The sequence below is a fragment of the Onychostruthus taczanowskii genome, unplaced genomic scaffold, assembly GCF_017590055.1.
Source record: "Onychostruthus taczanowskii isolate IOZ18803 unplaced genomic scaffold, ASM1759005v1 scaffold147, whole genome shotgun sequence".
In the NCBI taxonomy this organism is placed as follows: domain Eukaryota; kingdom Metazoa; phylum Chordata; class Aves; order Passeriformes; family Passeridae; genus Onychostruthus; species Onychostruthus taczanowskii.
In genome coordinates, this window is record NW_024498652.1 from 582,006 (window position 1) to 598,883 (window position 16,878).

Sequence of the window (16,878 nt, forward strand, 5' to 3'; positions counted from 1 at the left end):
GCTCCTCATACTGCACGTCTGTGCATGTGCACCGGGCTGCCTTTGCAACTGGAGCAAGAGGCTAAATCTGTCATTGTCTGTCTCTCACTTGACTCCAAATGCTGTCTGCTGGCAAATGCTGACACACAATGCCTGAATGAGGGCTCTGTGGAGTGCGCACTTGCATCGCCCAGTCCACCCTTCTCATGTTTCCGTTCCGATGAGATTTAGAACAGTCTTTCAGGAGCTATAGGTGTTAGATGAGATGATAAGTCTCATCTAGCACAGCTGGGAAATCTCTGTTTTAGGATCCATATAAGAATTATCAATCAACAACTGTTCAGATTATAGCAAAGGCAGTTTGTTCACGCTCCCTCACACAAAAATATACATATTTCCCAATGCCTCTAGGGGTCTCCTAGAAATTATAAAAATAGGAGAAAGCCTTTCACAATAGGCTCATTGTGACTGACGTGCTACTAAAGTGTAGCAGATTGAAACTGCATGGCATGTTGTGCCATAATGTCTGTATCTGGATTATTCCCTCTTTCAGCAGCTATCAAATATGGTTTCATCTTCTTTTTTTTTTTTAAAGTAGTTTTTGCTGAGTGAAAGTAATACAGTCCCTCTGAAGCTTCTGAGGCTTATAGAAAAGGTACTTTATTTTTTCATTTGTGTGCACACATTTGGGGTTCCTACAGTTTGTGCTCAATCAGTAAAACTGAATGGAAATAAAAATGAAAAATGAAAGATGTAAAGCTCACGGATTTATTTTTATCTTGAGAACCTTCAAGAAGGAAGATTTTTCAGCCTCTAATCTTAATGATACAGCAGTTAGAAGGAGTGATTTTTCTCTGTGAGCTTTACACATTAATTAAGCTGTATTGTATATTTTTAGTTGAACTAGTCCTTGTTATTACCACCTCTGTGAATCTCCCCTTAAAAAAAAATATTCTAGCTGCAAAACAATGCTTGATTTAAACAAGGCAATTAGAAGAGTCCGCAGTCTATATGAGAATAACTGATTTTATAGTCTACTTAGAGCAAAATCTTTTACAGCAAAGTCATGATCTATCTGTTTATAAAATAAGTGTTTTTAAAGAAGGGATTACTTTTAGATAATTTTGTGTGGGCATCCTAAACACTCAAATGCAGCCACAGATGTTCTACATAACAGATACAAATTTACAACGAAACACAGTTCAACATATGTGCATTTATTGTCCAGATCTTTTTAGGCTGTCAAATAGTTTTCAAACAGTATTCAGCACATCTCTCAAATATCTCAGTACTGTGAGGTGACTGGTGCAGCATTTCTCCTTTTACTGAAATAACAAGGTCAAAATGTTCCATTTTGTGTGAATGCTCAATATAAGACAACTGAAACCTTATTTCAGAAAGTACTTAGCGTTCTATAGAGCCTCATGTTGAAAGCAGAGTTCAAGGATCTTCCTGCAATTTAAAGGTCTCTGTCAAGCACAGGGAGCAGGTGCCAATCATCTGTGAAAAATGTAATCTAGGTCCCCGTGGCAAAGGCTGAAAGAGCCACATCTCTATTGCAGTGCTTCCAGAGAGAGGCTTCTTTCTTTCCCTTAGCCAGCCTCACTGCACAGCCTTTCTGGACTCAGCAGCAAGGGATGTACGGCTCCTGCACAAAACAAATTTTTTAGCTATATACTCTCTGTACATGGGCTCATCTTAATTAAAGCAGCCATTTGAAGTCCTCCCTGCAACTTATAAATTTTCAGCTTTTCAGCCCCTGAAGTGGTCTGCAAAAAGGTGCAGCCTAAACATTCTTTGTGTCACTGGCCATTGTGTACTGCTCTGCATCACGGCAGTCTGGTGACACGCCTAAAGGAGGCACCACTTTAACAGACCCACATCAGTAACTGCAGCAATGGCTGGTGCTGCCTACAGCTCCTCTCATTCTTCTACAAGCAGCTTCCCCCCTCTCATGCCATTGCACCACTTGACTCCACAGTGCATTTGATCACCTCTCTACCCTTTGAAAGAACCATGCATTTCTATTTCACCCATTTTCCTGACTACTACCATACCTACTACCATGTATTAACAGTAACAGGACATCAATCTTAAACTAATTTTTTTTCATAGTTTTCATAGTTCTTTGAGTGTTTGGGTTGAACTAGAAGCAATGATATGAGGAATCACTCCACACCTCCTTAGCACAAATTTTCTTCAATCAAAAAGAGGAATTTAAAAATATTCATACAGACATTACAAGAAAGATGAGAAAAAGAAAGGAAGTGTTTTATTGCTGTCATATTCAACACACAGCTTTCCATTCACAACTCCCTAAACCAGAAGTTACAGCCTGAATGCAGAACTCCGTTTTGTGCTACTGCAGAAGAACAGGGCCTCTGAAGAAAGAAGTACCCAAAATGTCAGCAAGCCATGGGCCACTTTGGTGAACCACAGCTCTACAATACCCAAAGCCATAACTACGATTGCAACCAGCGGTTGCCTTGATACTGTTTCAAAAAAAACATTCAATATTCCTACTGGATTTTCTTCTGTGAGTGGCACCTATGGTACCTGCTACCATTTTACTTATGTTGTCCTCATTGGTGTGGTGTGGTTGGACATTGCACGCACACTGGAATAGGAATGCTCATTTTTATGGGGACTTGTATGGGCTTTTTATTTGGGCCAACTGTTTTCTTTCTATCCTATAGCAGTGATGGGAGTTCTCTCATGCTCTTCAGAGACAGGTGCTTCATTTTATATATGCCTGAAGTTGTGTTTACTGTTGGGAAATATGCTTCCTCCATGAAAAATCCTGTTGGGACCAGAACTAAGACAAATCAATCATTCCAGAGATTGGAAATGGATGTTGGAAGCAGAGCTGTGTAAAATTATGAATTCCAAGACTGAGCAGATAAATCCAGCCTCTGATTTATTTAGCAAGTCTTTGCATCTCTGAGCCTGCACGACAATTTGGGTTCAAGCCTCCACAGGGTTACTGGAGCAGTATCTCCATACATATCTAAAGAGCCTCAGAGTGGTTTCCTCTCATGAAATTTTTTCCTCTGAAAACATACAGATATTTTTTTGTTTGAATTTAAACAAGTTTCAAAGTGCATTCCTGGCAATTAGCTGCTGATTAGTGAAGGCATTGCCTTGTGAGTTCTGTGGCAAGTAATGTATTACACAGTGACACAGAGAGCACACATACGGTCAGTAGTACCCATTCGACATCTGTGGAGTAACAGTCCCCAAAACAGAAATGGGGTCAGTTCAAGACAGTGATGCAAAAGAAAGGCGTGGAAAACACCCTAATTTTGAAAGCCTGTGGTACAAACAAATTACCAAAGAGTAAGAAATCTGCTCTCTGAGCACAATGGTGTTCAGAAGTCGTTCCTACTTCTCCTTTTCTTGATGAATTCTTGGTGAACCTGTGATTAAACAAATAGGGAGTTCATTTAGAAAGAGCATTATGAGTATGCCATGTTTCCCATTAACAACTCAGTCACAATGAATCAACTCTTCATCTACATAATTCCAAACCTTCCTCAAGAATTACAGTAATTCAATAAAAAGATAAAAGTAGAATTAGTATAGACACTAAGCAGTGTGAAGCCCTGCTCTCATTACCTAGGCCATTTGCTTTCCAACTGTCCAAATCCCATTGCTCTCTTTTGGTTTCCACCATTTCAATCAGGCAAGCAAACATTTTAGACACCCTGAAGGGTACCTATCATACTAAATACCAACATACTGAACACAATTAATATAGTACCTCTTGACACCAATGCCACTCAACACATTTGCTAAATTGCTCTTAACATGCCAAGTGAACAAGCAAAAATAACTCAACTCCAAAAAATCTGTACTTAAACTGGTACTGTGTCCCCCCTGCCATTATTTCCTATGTATTTTTAACATACATCTTCTATAGGTTAAATAAATAATTACTTTCATTCTTGAAGTGATTTGGAAAAGGTATTTGTGGAAAAAGTAAGATTGCAAGAAGACAAATTATTGCTAACAATGAAGAAATTTGCATTAACTAATTAGCTATGTTTATGTCTGCCAAACACGTAAGATTCTGTTATTGACCCTTTGAACCTTGAATTTCTGATGACTTAAAATTTACAGGAGCATTTCATTTTCTTGTCTACTATTGGTAATGTTGAATAAGTTGCACCTAGCATAGTCATAAATGAGATAACTCAGGAAAATTACAACTGCTTTTTCTTACATGTCAAGATAACAAATACAAAAAAAAATTCTTATTTAGTATTTGACCATTTTAGTCAAAGTAGGAGAGCAATTTTCTTTGCTCCTTTTTAATAGGAAATGGGAAGGTAATTTTGAAATCTCTGCTTTTACTGAAACCAGTGTGCAGCATCTTCATTATTCAGTCATTGCTGATTAAGTTAACTCTGGCTAAAGTATGAGTCATTCACCACTATACAAATTTTTGTGCTCTTATGTTACATGAAGCAGAATAGAAAGAAAAAATTGTTCAAAATATTTTAGCACTTATTATTTGCAAGACCTTAAACTACAGTGAAGCACAAGGAATAGACACCAATGTTACAGCTTGGCCCTCAGGCTGGCTTTTAGCCTGTGTGCTCCACACAAGATTTCAAACAATACTAAGTAATGATGAAAGAAGACTACATTTTGAGAACCTCAAGTAACTACTACACCCAATTCTCCTAATTTTTGAGGTATCGACGTATTGTCCCCTGTTATTTTTGTAGGAGCAGAGGTGTTAACAGCATGAGGTACTCTTTCTGTTTTGGGTAACAATAAAGATTGTTTCAACATACTGCTCACCCCTTTGAATGAAAGACCATTAAATTTTACCTAGCTGACTTTGTAAGAAGTCTAAAACCAGGGATTTTAAACTCTAAAGAGTGTCCTACTAAAGCGTATTTTCTAAATAGTCTTTCAGTCTAGAGCCAAGAACAGCAGGATGTGGAGTATTAGAAAAGAAACACCATTTCCTTTGACAGCTTCTCCAAGTGATTCATCCCCCTCCCTCAAAGAAAACACAAATTCCCCTTCCTACTTGAATCTGTCTGACTTTTGGTTCCAAACATTTGCTCTTCCTTCTGGTTTGTCTCATGAGGGTCAAGCACTCTGCCTTCACTTCTCAGGAAGCTGCTGTTCTCTCTCATTATGTTGCTTTCTTTGATGATCTAGATGTATTATAGTAAAGGCACTCACATTAATGCATTTTATATTCCACATTCCGAAGGAATTTTGTTTTATTGTTCCTTATTCCTTAATTCCTTTTTCAGAACTGGACTACAGAACTGTGTAAAATACACAGTGTTCCATAACCAGACATACACTTCCCATTTTCTCCCACTCAAGATTACTCACTTCAGAAAAGCATGTACAGATGTTTTAGGGATGGTATTACTCACTGATAGATTCTTCTGAGTTCATGTCATCTGCAACATCCAGATTTTTTTCAAAACAAGTTCCGTTTGGTTCTTCATTCCTTTTTTCCCCTTTGGAATACAGAAATTACATGTATTTAAATAAAATACAAAGTAGGGTCATTAAATTCAATTTTTACTGTTTTTGCAGTCTCTATCATCTTACAGCCAACATTTTTTTACCATCATTTTTTTTATTTTTTAGGTAATAAATCCTACCTAACACTAACCCCTCTGGTGCATAATCTCTCTGGTGCATAATCCAACAAATCTACTAGAAATACCAAAACTGAAGGGATTTTACGAGATATCCACTATCTGACTTGAAATTTATTTAACAAACACTTGATTTACTGATATTATTTTAGTGTAATTTTAAAAATGGAATCTCATTGAATGAATGCCTTTGAGATAGTTTTTATGAGGTTACTTTAAGCAACCAAAGTTATAATCTGCTGAAGCAAGACCTGTTTTCCATAGAAAAATGTGAAACTTACTGTTTTACAGTTTTGTTTAATCAAATCCAGTACCAGGCCTTCCTGTTACAGTGCCTAAGGCTGAGTACAGTTTAACACGTTTCCCATGCAACGCTTGTCTACTTCAAATACCTCTCAAAAGTGTTATAATCTTTCACATTTATTAGATATTAATGTTAGCAAGAAAGACATCTTAACCACTGGTATTAGACTGTAGCAAATAGTCCAGGCTTTCTGTCTGAAGTGTTTATCTTTAAACGTTGTTAATTAATATCCTCCTTAGTGGATGAGAAGGCAGTATGTCATCCTCATGTGACAGTGGCACATCAGCTAATTTATTTTCAGATACAGAAGCGAAATGGTTATGAATACTTCTCTCTTCCCTGCATCATTTTTTTAGCACTCCCATACATAAATGGACTTTGTCATCCTTTGTCTGTTATACACAGGAAATTTTAAATATTTTTCTGCTTTTGTCCTTTTTAAAACAATTATTCTAAACTCCCTCAAGAGTGTTCTACCCAACCCTAATTTTTAAGGTTTTATAGTCATTCATATTTCCCCTATTAGTTAATGCTTTGATTGTTTTAGCTGAAAAATTTATTTCTGTACTGAAACAGAAAACCTCCATTAAAGCTGGGCTCTTTCTCAAAGACACACTATCGCCAGTTTTTCTCTTCGCCATAAAATATAAGATCAAAACTTTTAGTCACATTTTTCCATTTGAATTTTATTTATACTTGTACTTATCTTTGATAAATAAGGCTTTTTATAACCTAAAGTAAATATTTGACTGTTTGGTGTCTTCCCTTTTCCTTACAATAAAAGCAAATAGATAATAATGATTGATTTACAAACTACCAGTGAAATTACAATCCAGTCATAATATTAACTTTATCCATCAATTTAGGGCTCTAAATGTAACAAGCATATTCATGTTTTATCATTAGGGAAAGAAAAACATAATCAGTAACTGTGATGGACTTCAATGACTTTATACAATGACTGTTTGAATCTCTCCTCCAAACATAAATTTCACAGTAACAAAAAAGTCTCATTTTTAAATATTCAAAACAGTGCTCCAACAGTAACTTTTCTTTTTTGTTCTGACTAACAATCATTAAATATATCCAGAATTCCAAAATTTAGACTACAATATTTAACCATAATTATTACAGCTCTACCTTATATTTTTGTTGGTATATTGATTACATGTAATCAAGAAAAGGGATTTTATCACAACACCACGTTCCCCTAAGTGCATCACTAAACTACTCCAAATGTCCTAAGTAGAATTTAGCCAACCAATTTGACTTGCTTGTAATATCTTAGTACAGACAAATAGTTCCAACCAGGTCTTAGGAAAAAGTTTCTCACCAGTTGGATTTACAACCTCTCTTGCCTGTTGTTTTGGTACTTTTATTTCTATTTTTTTGTATGCATATTTTTCATTAGTTGCAATGAGTCAAAATTGAATAGTAATTTATGGGCAATATTTTTTAACTAATTGATTTTTTTTCCATTTAACAAATTGGTTTGTCTCTTAGTCTGTATCAGACTCGATGCTCTAGCACTCTTTCGTCTGAACTGCATCATTAAGGCTTTTTCAAATAGCCTCCAGATTAATCTGGATCACTCTAAAATGCAGACTACAATCCCAAATCTTGAAGAATACTTGTCAGAATGAATACCTGAACGCCTTAGTGTTTCCTACCTTCTCTCTTTCTCAGAAAACAAAGTTGTCTACTTTTTCTTCTGCAATTTTGCAATTTCAAGGCTATCTACAGACAGCAGTGTGCAACATGTCATTTGCCTCTATTTAAATAATTAATTTGATGAAATTTCCTGTACACTCCATAACCTGGCCTAATTGTGTAAGTATAATTTAAGACTTTCACTGAAGAGAAATTCATATTCCTACTGCATAAAAGTCCTCTTCTGAATTCTCAGTATTTTTAGTAACAAGTCGTCAGGCATTTCAATATTAATAAGTTTGTTGTTTCATCAGGTATTTACTTTACTCAGAGGTTAAATCATGGTGCATTTACAAGAATAAACATTCCTAGCCAAGCTGAGCAAATTCTGGTTGTCATTTTTATCACCAGAAATCTCCAGCCTATTAATTTAGTCTTAACTATTTACTGTCACAATTTTATTATTTTTTCAAGCTACCCATGGCAATATCTCTGTAACCTTTGTTTCCTTGAATACTGCATAGCACAAGAATTTGCATTTCCAAAATAAACATTGTCTCCTACAGCTTTTGGCACAACTTGCTCTTTGCAAACCAGAGCTTTGTTCTGTCTGTGTTTCAGAACAAAGAACACCACAAAAACTTTAGGAGACCCACTAGGAGCATATTAAGAGACATCTGCAGGATCAGAGCAGGACAAGACTGTTCAAAGGAAGCTTTCTTCCCGGTGACAAACATCAGTTAGAAAGCATGTTTTTGACAGGAAAGGCTTCACTTAAACAGTTTTTCTGCAAGAATTAACGGGGAAATAATTTTTGAGATAAATTACATTAACAGATTATACTCTGTACAGATGATAATATAAAGAAATAGTCCCAACAAATACTTGCACTTTGGTAGATCATAAAAACCACTGTGCAAGAAATAAAAGTTATCAGTCAGGTCTGCCTTGTTTTCCAGCAGATTTTCCTTGGTGTCCAGAGCGTGGCACCTTTCATCCAGGCAAAGAGCAAAGCTGAAGCAGTGGTGTCCCTGATATCAGTGAAGTTCTAGTAGATAAAAACATAAAGAGACAATTTATCTTGAAAATACCCTTATTGAGAGCAGTGAATGATCCTCCTGAAGTCATGCTCAGTTTTCCAAGAATTTCATTAGACTAACATTTATCAAAGCACTATCTGAAATATTACCATCTCTGAAACTTATTATAAAAGGGGGAAAAAACTAAGCATAGAAAAGGACACATGGTGGTCCTAATATTTTAAGATTTTTCAATTTGTCTAAAGCTTCTGGATACCACACATCTCTAGTTATCTTTCTAGTAGATGCCTCAACCAACATTTTCTAGATAGAGAAGACAGTAAACATATTTACACACAGTAAACATATTTCCACCTTTCAGAGTGACTTTTCGTTGCTTTCAAATTACTCACTTCTTAGTCAATCTGTTTCTCTTTCACCCCACAAGAAAGAGTCAAACCTGCACATTCATTTCAGTAGCCTTTAAGAGGTGCCACTGCAGGAAAATAAATCCTTAGCCTGGGATCTTCTGCACGTGTGAAAAGTAGATGTGAAGTACTGTTGTGCTCAACCAGAGAGAGTAGCCCCACAAGTAAAAGCAGAGACAACTTGCAGTGTTTGAAAAAAAGGGAGCCTAAGTACTGCTGAAACTCTGCAATGGAAAGCAATATTCCTCCCCTCTGGCAAATCTCCACCACTGGGACCATCCTAATGTTACTGCTGATCAGACATCCATTCCAACAATTTTAGCCTACCAGCAGAGTTTTGCTCCCCTGCCATAAAACACTGCACATGTAAGATAAATTTCCCTGCAGCTCTAAACGTGTATTTCACCCCCTCTCAATTTTATCATTAATTCTTCACTTTCCTTGTCTTTCCTCATGCATTTTTCACCTCCCAACAGTATCTGAATGAATTAAAGAGGAGCTTGTTTCTACACAGCAGATTTCTTCTTCTTTCTTAACAGCTATGCTTTAACCCAGGAAAGATTTTAATCAGGTTTCTGAAGCAATAGCCTTGAATGTAAGCACACCTTCAAGAGAAGAGCATATTTCTAATAAATTTTGAAAATAAGCCATAGGTGAAATAAAATACACTAACCTTAAAAACACCATTCTTCTTAGGTTGGGATTCCAGGTATATATGTGTGTAGCACTCTAATACACATTCAGGAGAAGACATTTGCCTCATCTAAGATTTGAAGCAAGTAATTTGTATATTTCTGTAAACTAAAAGAGTCTGAAACACTCAACAGACCTCACTACGATGACAGCTGCTTTTTTTTATTTTCAGAGGAACTGATGGGCTATTAGCCAGGGAATAGCGGAGCCTGTAGGCTCTTTTAGTTTACTTTGAAAGTGTGACCTATGAGTTTTAAGTTTTATGTGTGTACGTCTATCTCTCACAAATCAACTTCAATTGTGGACCAGTTTTCCTCTGTGTATACGTAGATAATGAATTCTTCCTGTTGCAAAGTGACCTCTAGAGTCTGAAAACTCAGTTTCATTTCAATTTGTGTCAATGAAATGCTTGACAAATTGCTCTATTTAGAGTCACGTATATCCTGGATTTCAGTGCTGAGCCCTGCTATCCCTCTGACAAAGATAAATCAGCCTATAAGGTTTGCCCTGTATCTTCATGTCACGGCTGCAATTACAGATGTGAGTCCAAAGTGTAGTCTCTGAACAAAGCAGGATGCATCACAGTGACATAATATTTACTTTCACACAGATAGAAGGCATTAAGCAACTTGTAGATTTTAGAAAAAGCTTTAAAGAGAACAAGAGAACTAATTAAGGACAACCAAACCTTTTAACGATGTAAATGTATACAGATTTTTTAGGTAAGTTTATACAGTTTTTGGTTTTGTTTTTTTTTGGGGTTTTTTTTTGGTTTGTTTTTTTTTTTTTTTTTTGTGTTGTGGGGTTTTTTTTTTTTCTTTTAATGAAAAAAAATTAGATTCACTGTCAGCTCAGTTTAGCTTTGAGGTATTGATTTAAGACTCTCCAAGACATAAAAAGCATTTCTGGAGGAAAGCCATGTCTTGGCTTCTTTTCTGACTCTACAGGATCCTCCTGGAGGAGCCATAACCCAATCCTCTTTATTAACCAAAAAAGCCCACATCAAAAATTGTGTACTGTTGTTCTGAAGGCAAAGCCTTTACCACAGAGATGATGAAATCATGCACTTATGATTTGCCCTTCCATATGCTGCACTGATAAAAGCCAATGATTCTTGGAGCAGCTGGCACTTGTTCCTTTTCTCCTTGCTCCTAAATTATTTCAGCTTCACCTGTTCCTTTCTCAAATTAGCCCCAAATCATTTTTCATTTCTAGGGTTATGCCAACAGTAATAATTGTACCAACTGGTACCTAGACCTGAGATCAGTGGACCACTCCTTTCTGAATTGGTGGGTTTTAAATTTCTTTGAGTGAAATCAAAGTTTTGCAAAAACTTTGTAAATCCAAAAGATTCCAAAAGAATGTGCAGTTTCCCTAGCAATATATATGCAGTTTACAAACATATACTATTATGTATCTTAGGATTCAAAAAATATATAATATCAGAACCACAAAACTCAGTGATCAATCAAAAACATTAAAAAGTGTGACTAGATTAATTAGAAATGGTCTGACTCCAAAATTCACAGTACAATTGTTACAAAGTTGATAAAACCTTCAAGTACTCACACAAGTAAAAATTGGAATATTTCACTGAAGATCTTTTCTCTTTTTAACAATTTTCATTACATTAAATTCTTACTGACTCTAAAGCCATGAACAGACTTTATCTTGACAGTATCAATTTAGGTCTTATACACAAATTATTAGTTAAAATTACAGTCAAGGTGCATGTTTTTTAAGAATTAACTACTTTTGTTCAGTAAGAGAAAGAAGGCAGATACATGCATGGTTTGCATGCTTCTTCAAGGTGAGAAATAAATCTTTACACTTCTGGTGTTTGTGAAGACCTGAGCATGCAGAGTTTGCAATGCAGCGGTATGTAGTCCACTTGTACTTTTATATTACTCTTCATATTTACTGGGAGAATTTTTTTGGTTTTTTAGAGGCTAGTCTTTCTCCTCAACATTGTTTTCCCTACAGATTGCTGTTACTCCACATTTGCAAAACAGTCTCCTCCTGTTCTGCTCTTCAGCATTACGAGATAGTGGATTCTAAACTTTCCATTAATGGCTTTTAATTCAACTCTCATAAGTCCTTCATTACTGTGTTCAGAAGGAGCTGAACACATCTTAAAACCTTGAGTAAGTCTCATTGACTGAAGGTTTCAAAAATAATTCAGTTCCATCTATCATTTATGATCGAATGTGATTAAAGACATCAGTTTCAATCCAGAATCTCTATGACTGTAAGACGGTCCTAATGCCCTAATCAGCTCCTAAAAATAATTATCAGTAGACAAGATTAATAAGAATACATTGTTTATTTCTGCCCAAGACTTATGTTTGTAAAAGAACAGATGATTAGAATTTTCCATATGTTTCATTATAGGGGACTGACATACAGCTATCAGTGAAAAAGTGTCCCTACAGGCTCTGGAGAACTGAGACAAAGCAGTGTTGAAATCCATGTCTTATTCATCCAAAAGAAATCTCAGAAAAAACACATAACTAAACTTCAGTATATTCCAATCCACCTTCTACAAGGGCATTTTGAAAAATATGAGTATCATTACAAGTAATATTGCTGATATTATTTTCAGGGGAAAAAAAATCCCCTACAACCTCCACAGAATCATGTTTTCTGCAAGCCTAAGTGTTCAGCCTCCTCATATATAGCCACAGTAAATCAGAGCAGACTTTCACGCAGATTGTGTTAGAAAAGGAAAGGAAGAACAACTGGATTTAATGCCATGCTTGTTTTTGTATTTTTAACTGGGGTTAGGATTAAAAAAATTTAAATTATATTGAAGTAGAGTTAAGAAAAGACAAGATGTCATAAGCAGGATCACTAATCAAACACAACCAAGATAATATGCACCATGTCTTGCTCAATGGGAGCTAATTACTATAACGTTAGCTTTGGAGTGTTTAAACAACCATTTCATTATATTTTTTCTACACTGATTAAATTTTCTCAGCATTTATAATGCATCATTACATCTGCTTTGTGCACAGATAATGCACAGCATAGCTGCTTGTTAAAACTTCACTGCTCTCCTTCATAATTTTAAATAAATCTAATTTGAATCGTTTGCATAAAGTTTTTTAAAAAATTGCTAGTCCTTTATTAATACCACATCTTAGGTGTGAAGTGACTAGACTTTGCCACTTGCCAAAAGCAGGTTTTTTTCAGTTTCAGAGCCTCAGGGAACTACACATGCCAGAGGTAAATAATAGTAAGATCTAGTAATGAATATTGGTACAATACAGCAGCCCGCAGCCAAGCTCGGTATGAGCACATGACCTCGCTGCTATTCTCCTTGTTGCTATGGCATTTTGTCTCAGGAGTGCAGTAATGGACAAAAATTAAAATGTTAGTCTTGTGGTTCATAATAATCTTCATGGATGTAAAGAATACTTCAGAGAACAACTAAGGAAATTTCTTGTTGAAACTCTTTCAGGAAGAATTCTATATTGTCTCCAGTAAAAAGCTACACATAGCAAGTGTTGTACAAGATTGTTGCAGTGAAACCTCTGCATCTGCAGGGAAAAAGCTACTTTTTTGTTGTTTTACATTAAGAAATTAAAAAGCTTAGATTTTTTTTCCTTTAACGTTGTGAAGCAACAATTTACATTTTTAATTATTGACCATGCAAGACTTTATTTCTCTTTGCCATTTATGATATACTTTTTTGCATGTTTCCTAGACCTCTTAACTTTAATGTATGAATGTTAAATATTCTACTTGGACAATATAGTTTGCTACCAGGGAAGACAGATCTGGGAATCCTGAGGGCCCTGGCTCCCAAATACACAGTTGTGAATTACCAGGAATTTGAAGTACCATTTCAACTCACAAAGCATTATGAATTTTGGGGGAAACATTGTAATCAGTGTAAAAGCACTCTACTGGAGGACATCAGAAAAAAATATCCATCTTCTTTCATCTCTGTACCAGGAGGTTATAAATCTTGACACACAAGAAGACTCAATCAAAGCCAGGCTCAGCTTTCAGTGACATTGACATAAATCTAAAAAATCTTCTCTCACATTTAAGGAGTAAAGATAGTAGTATCCAAAATATAGATTTACCCTCACATGTTTAATATTGCTATTATTTTAATTGGAATAAATCCTAAAATGGGGTGCTGATGATGTAAAATTTATTTCCAGTCTAATAATTGCTCTTTAATTATTTTACTTCTGCAGTGAACAAAAATTATGACACAAATACTGTTAAATTGGTTATTAATATTTCTGTTCAAGATACTGCATTACCCCAGGAAGAATCCAAATAATAAAGAATTATATTGTCAGTGTAGCTGTGCAAACATTGGTCACTCCAAAGGAATTATCATATGACACAAAACAGTGAATTGGACAAATGATGGAAATACATTAGAGACTCATTTAATAGATCACTGTGATGATGGTAATGATGAACATTTACAACTGGGCAACGTCCAATTTTTTGTCCAAAAGGCATGTTGTTTTGTTTATTTGTTTATCTTTCTTTTCAAAGTCCCTAAAGTCTACTTTCCTCTTGTGTGGAACATGATCTGTGCTCAACTGCTTTCTCCTTGCTCTACGGGTAATTCACAATAAGAAAAGTAACTTCTACTATTTCTATAGAAATATAGAAATTTCTATAATATTTTCTCTTAGAAAAAAATAAATATTTTCTCTGCTGAGTGAAACAGAACTCATCATCTATCTTCTCCTCAAAGAGAATGTTTTTTCAATGGGAGTTAAACAACACCAAAATTATGTAAGATATACCCAGTCTGTATTAACTAGATAGCAGTAGGAGTTTTATATTAGATATGAAAGTCCAGCACCAGTTTCAGCTTGATAGGCATGCTGCTAATAATTACTCCTCAGCAATGTCTGTCTCAGGGAAGATTGCTCCTTTGTCCACAACCAGCTTTTTCTGAAGGCAGAAGCTCTTGAAGTCCTTTTCCTGTACTTATACACAACTATTTCAAAATAAAGGGTAAAGGGACTGGCCTGTGAGCAAAGAAATACATGCTACTTCCCTTTCCTCCTTAGAGACACCACACTCTTTGAATTTTCCCAAATAAGCCAAACACAAAAAAAAAAAAAAAAAAAAAAAAAAAAAAAAAAAAAAAAAAAAAAAAAAAAAAAAAAAAAAAAAAAAAAAAAAACTTAAAGGAGCCGGAATATTGTAAAGAATACCAGAGGGTAACCTCTGCCTTAAGACTCAGAGCCATTCTGCAATGGTCCTATAATGAAAGCATTTAAAATCCTTTCATCAGAAGTAATTACAAGTTTCTCTCTTGAAGAGAAGAGCCTTCTTCAGAAAGTTTTACTCCCCTGTACCTTCAGCTGCCAGAAAATCAGAAGCAGGAAGCAGGAGTCTGAAGGGCCAAGCAAACTACAGACCTTTCATCTTCTAGATCATGAGCCCAGATCCTTCAGAGGTGAACAGCACAGCTCTGCAGACAACAACCTCCATTCAGTGTAAACAAAAGAAGTGGCAGTGCCCTACGGCACATTTCAAACTCTTCAAAGAGGCTAATTCTTCGCGTTTCCCCTTCATTTCCCTTGAACCAATTTTATTTCATTTTAGGCTCAGAACAGCCCTCCCTCACACCAAAGGGATTAGCAGGTGCTTCTGCACACAGATGATGCGAGCTGATCCTGTGGCAGGGCAGCAGAGGCAGGCTGTGTCTGTCTCCAAAGGACGACACGTTCACTCTATCACACGTTCGTCCTTGAGAACCGCAGGATTTGCAGATGAGCATCCTTTTTCCTTTGGTAACAATAATACTGCTCTCAGTAAAACTAGGAAGGACATGCCAGTGACAATTTTCTTTCTCTCTCTCTCTTTTTTCTTTTTTTTTTCACAGAGCAAGTGGAAAAGAATACACAAATAATGTGGACAAAAGTTGCCTAAACAAGAAGGACTAAAACTATAATAAAAATATATCAGTCAGGAAATCCAGTAGCTCTTTAATTAAGTCAATGAAAGAGATCAGGAACATGTAAGTAATATATTGGATGCTATATAATTTTCTAACAAAACTTTGGATCAAAATCAACCCTTCTTAAATACAATCAGTGTTTTGTTCAAAGAATGGCTAAGGGATAGTTCCTTCATTATTCTGAAAAATATCCTGTTCCAAGCAAAGCTTTGCAAGATAGAGAGAGAGATGCGAGAGAGAGAGAGAGAGAGAGAGAGAGAAAGGCAGATAGACAGATAGATAGATAGATAGATAGACATATAGATAAATCGATCCTGACTTATAATTCAGGCTAAATACTTATGTTCTCCCTATCCCACTACCCTAAACTAAGTCAGCTGCTTTTCCTGATCACACTTTGACCCAACTAGTTGTTAAAGATCCTTAACAGCTGGTGCATTGTATTATTTTTTTTAGTTGCAAGTATCCTACAGTTGCTGCACTGACCTGCAAAGTTTCTGTGAAAGAAAGATACAGACGTATCTTTGTACGGACAAAATGTACGGACAAAACAATAAATTCAATCTGTGAATTTGAAGCCAAATTGTAGGGTAGTATGAAGGATAACTGAAATTCATAGAGATTAATTTAATATGCAGTCAATAAATATCACAACCACCTTGGTTAAGAAGTAGAAGAAGTAGAAGTTCAGTTCAAGTTAAGTTTTAGGGTATTCAGCTCTGCTTTTCCCTCCATACCTGTTATCTCCACATCATGGTCGGCTGATGAAGTCCTGCCTTAATGCAATTGCATCTTCTGCACAAAGAGATACCCGAAAGCCTCCTGGGTCCTTTTCCATTACCAAAAAAACACCATATTCTGTTGTGCCTGGTTTTATTACCCCTAGAGCATCTATTTATCATTTGCTGGAATCAAAGTAAAATTAATTTAAAAAAAAAAAAAAAAAAAAACTTTCTTTTCTATATTCAGCATAACAGTACAGAACTCCAGGTATTGGACTATAAGAGATCCGATTGCACACTGTGGCCTCCCCAGTAGAGACTGCTAGCTAGATTACACAAATAGGGACAGGTTAAAGAAACAAAAGAGAGCACCTTCACACAAAGCTTTTCCAAAAGCTCGCCTGAATCTGAAAAGAAACTTTCTAGAGCAAGAGTGTTTTTAAAATATACAAAGCATGAAAGAAAATACTTGATAATGAAGTAACACATTCTCCATTAAAATG

The 16,878-nt window shown here is 35.8% G+C and overlaps 1 long non-coding RNA gene across 1 annotated transcript; it reads right to left on the reverse strand.

Annotated features, from left to right (window-relative positions):
- Positions 1-2,258: 2,258 nt before the first annotated feature.
- LOC121332708 lies at positions 2,259-9,163 on the reverse strand. Its single transcript, XR_005952187.1, has 4 exons — positions 8,999-9,163; positions 5,382-5,468; positions 5,021-5,150; positions 2,259-3,395 (listed from the first exon to the last, which is right to left on the reverse strand). It is a non-coding gene; the product is annotated as an uncharacterized LOC121332708 (long non-coding RNA).
- Between the last annotated feature and the right edge of the window lie 7,715 nt (positions 9,164-16,878).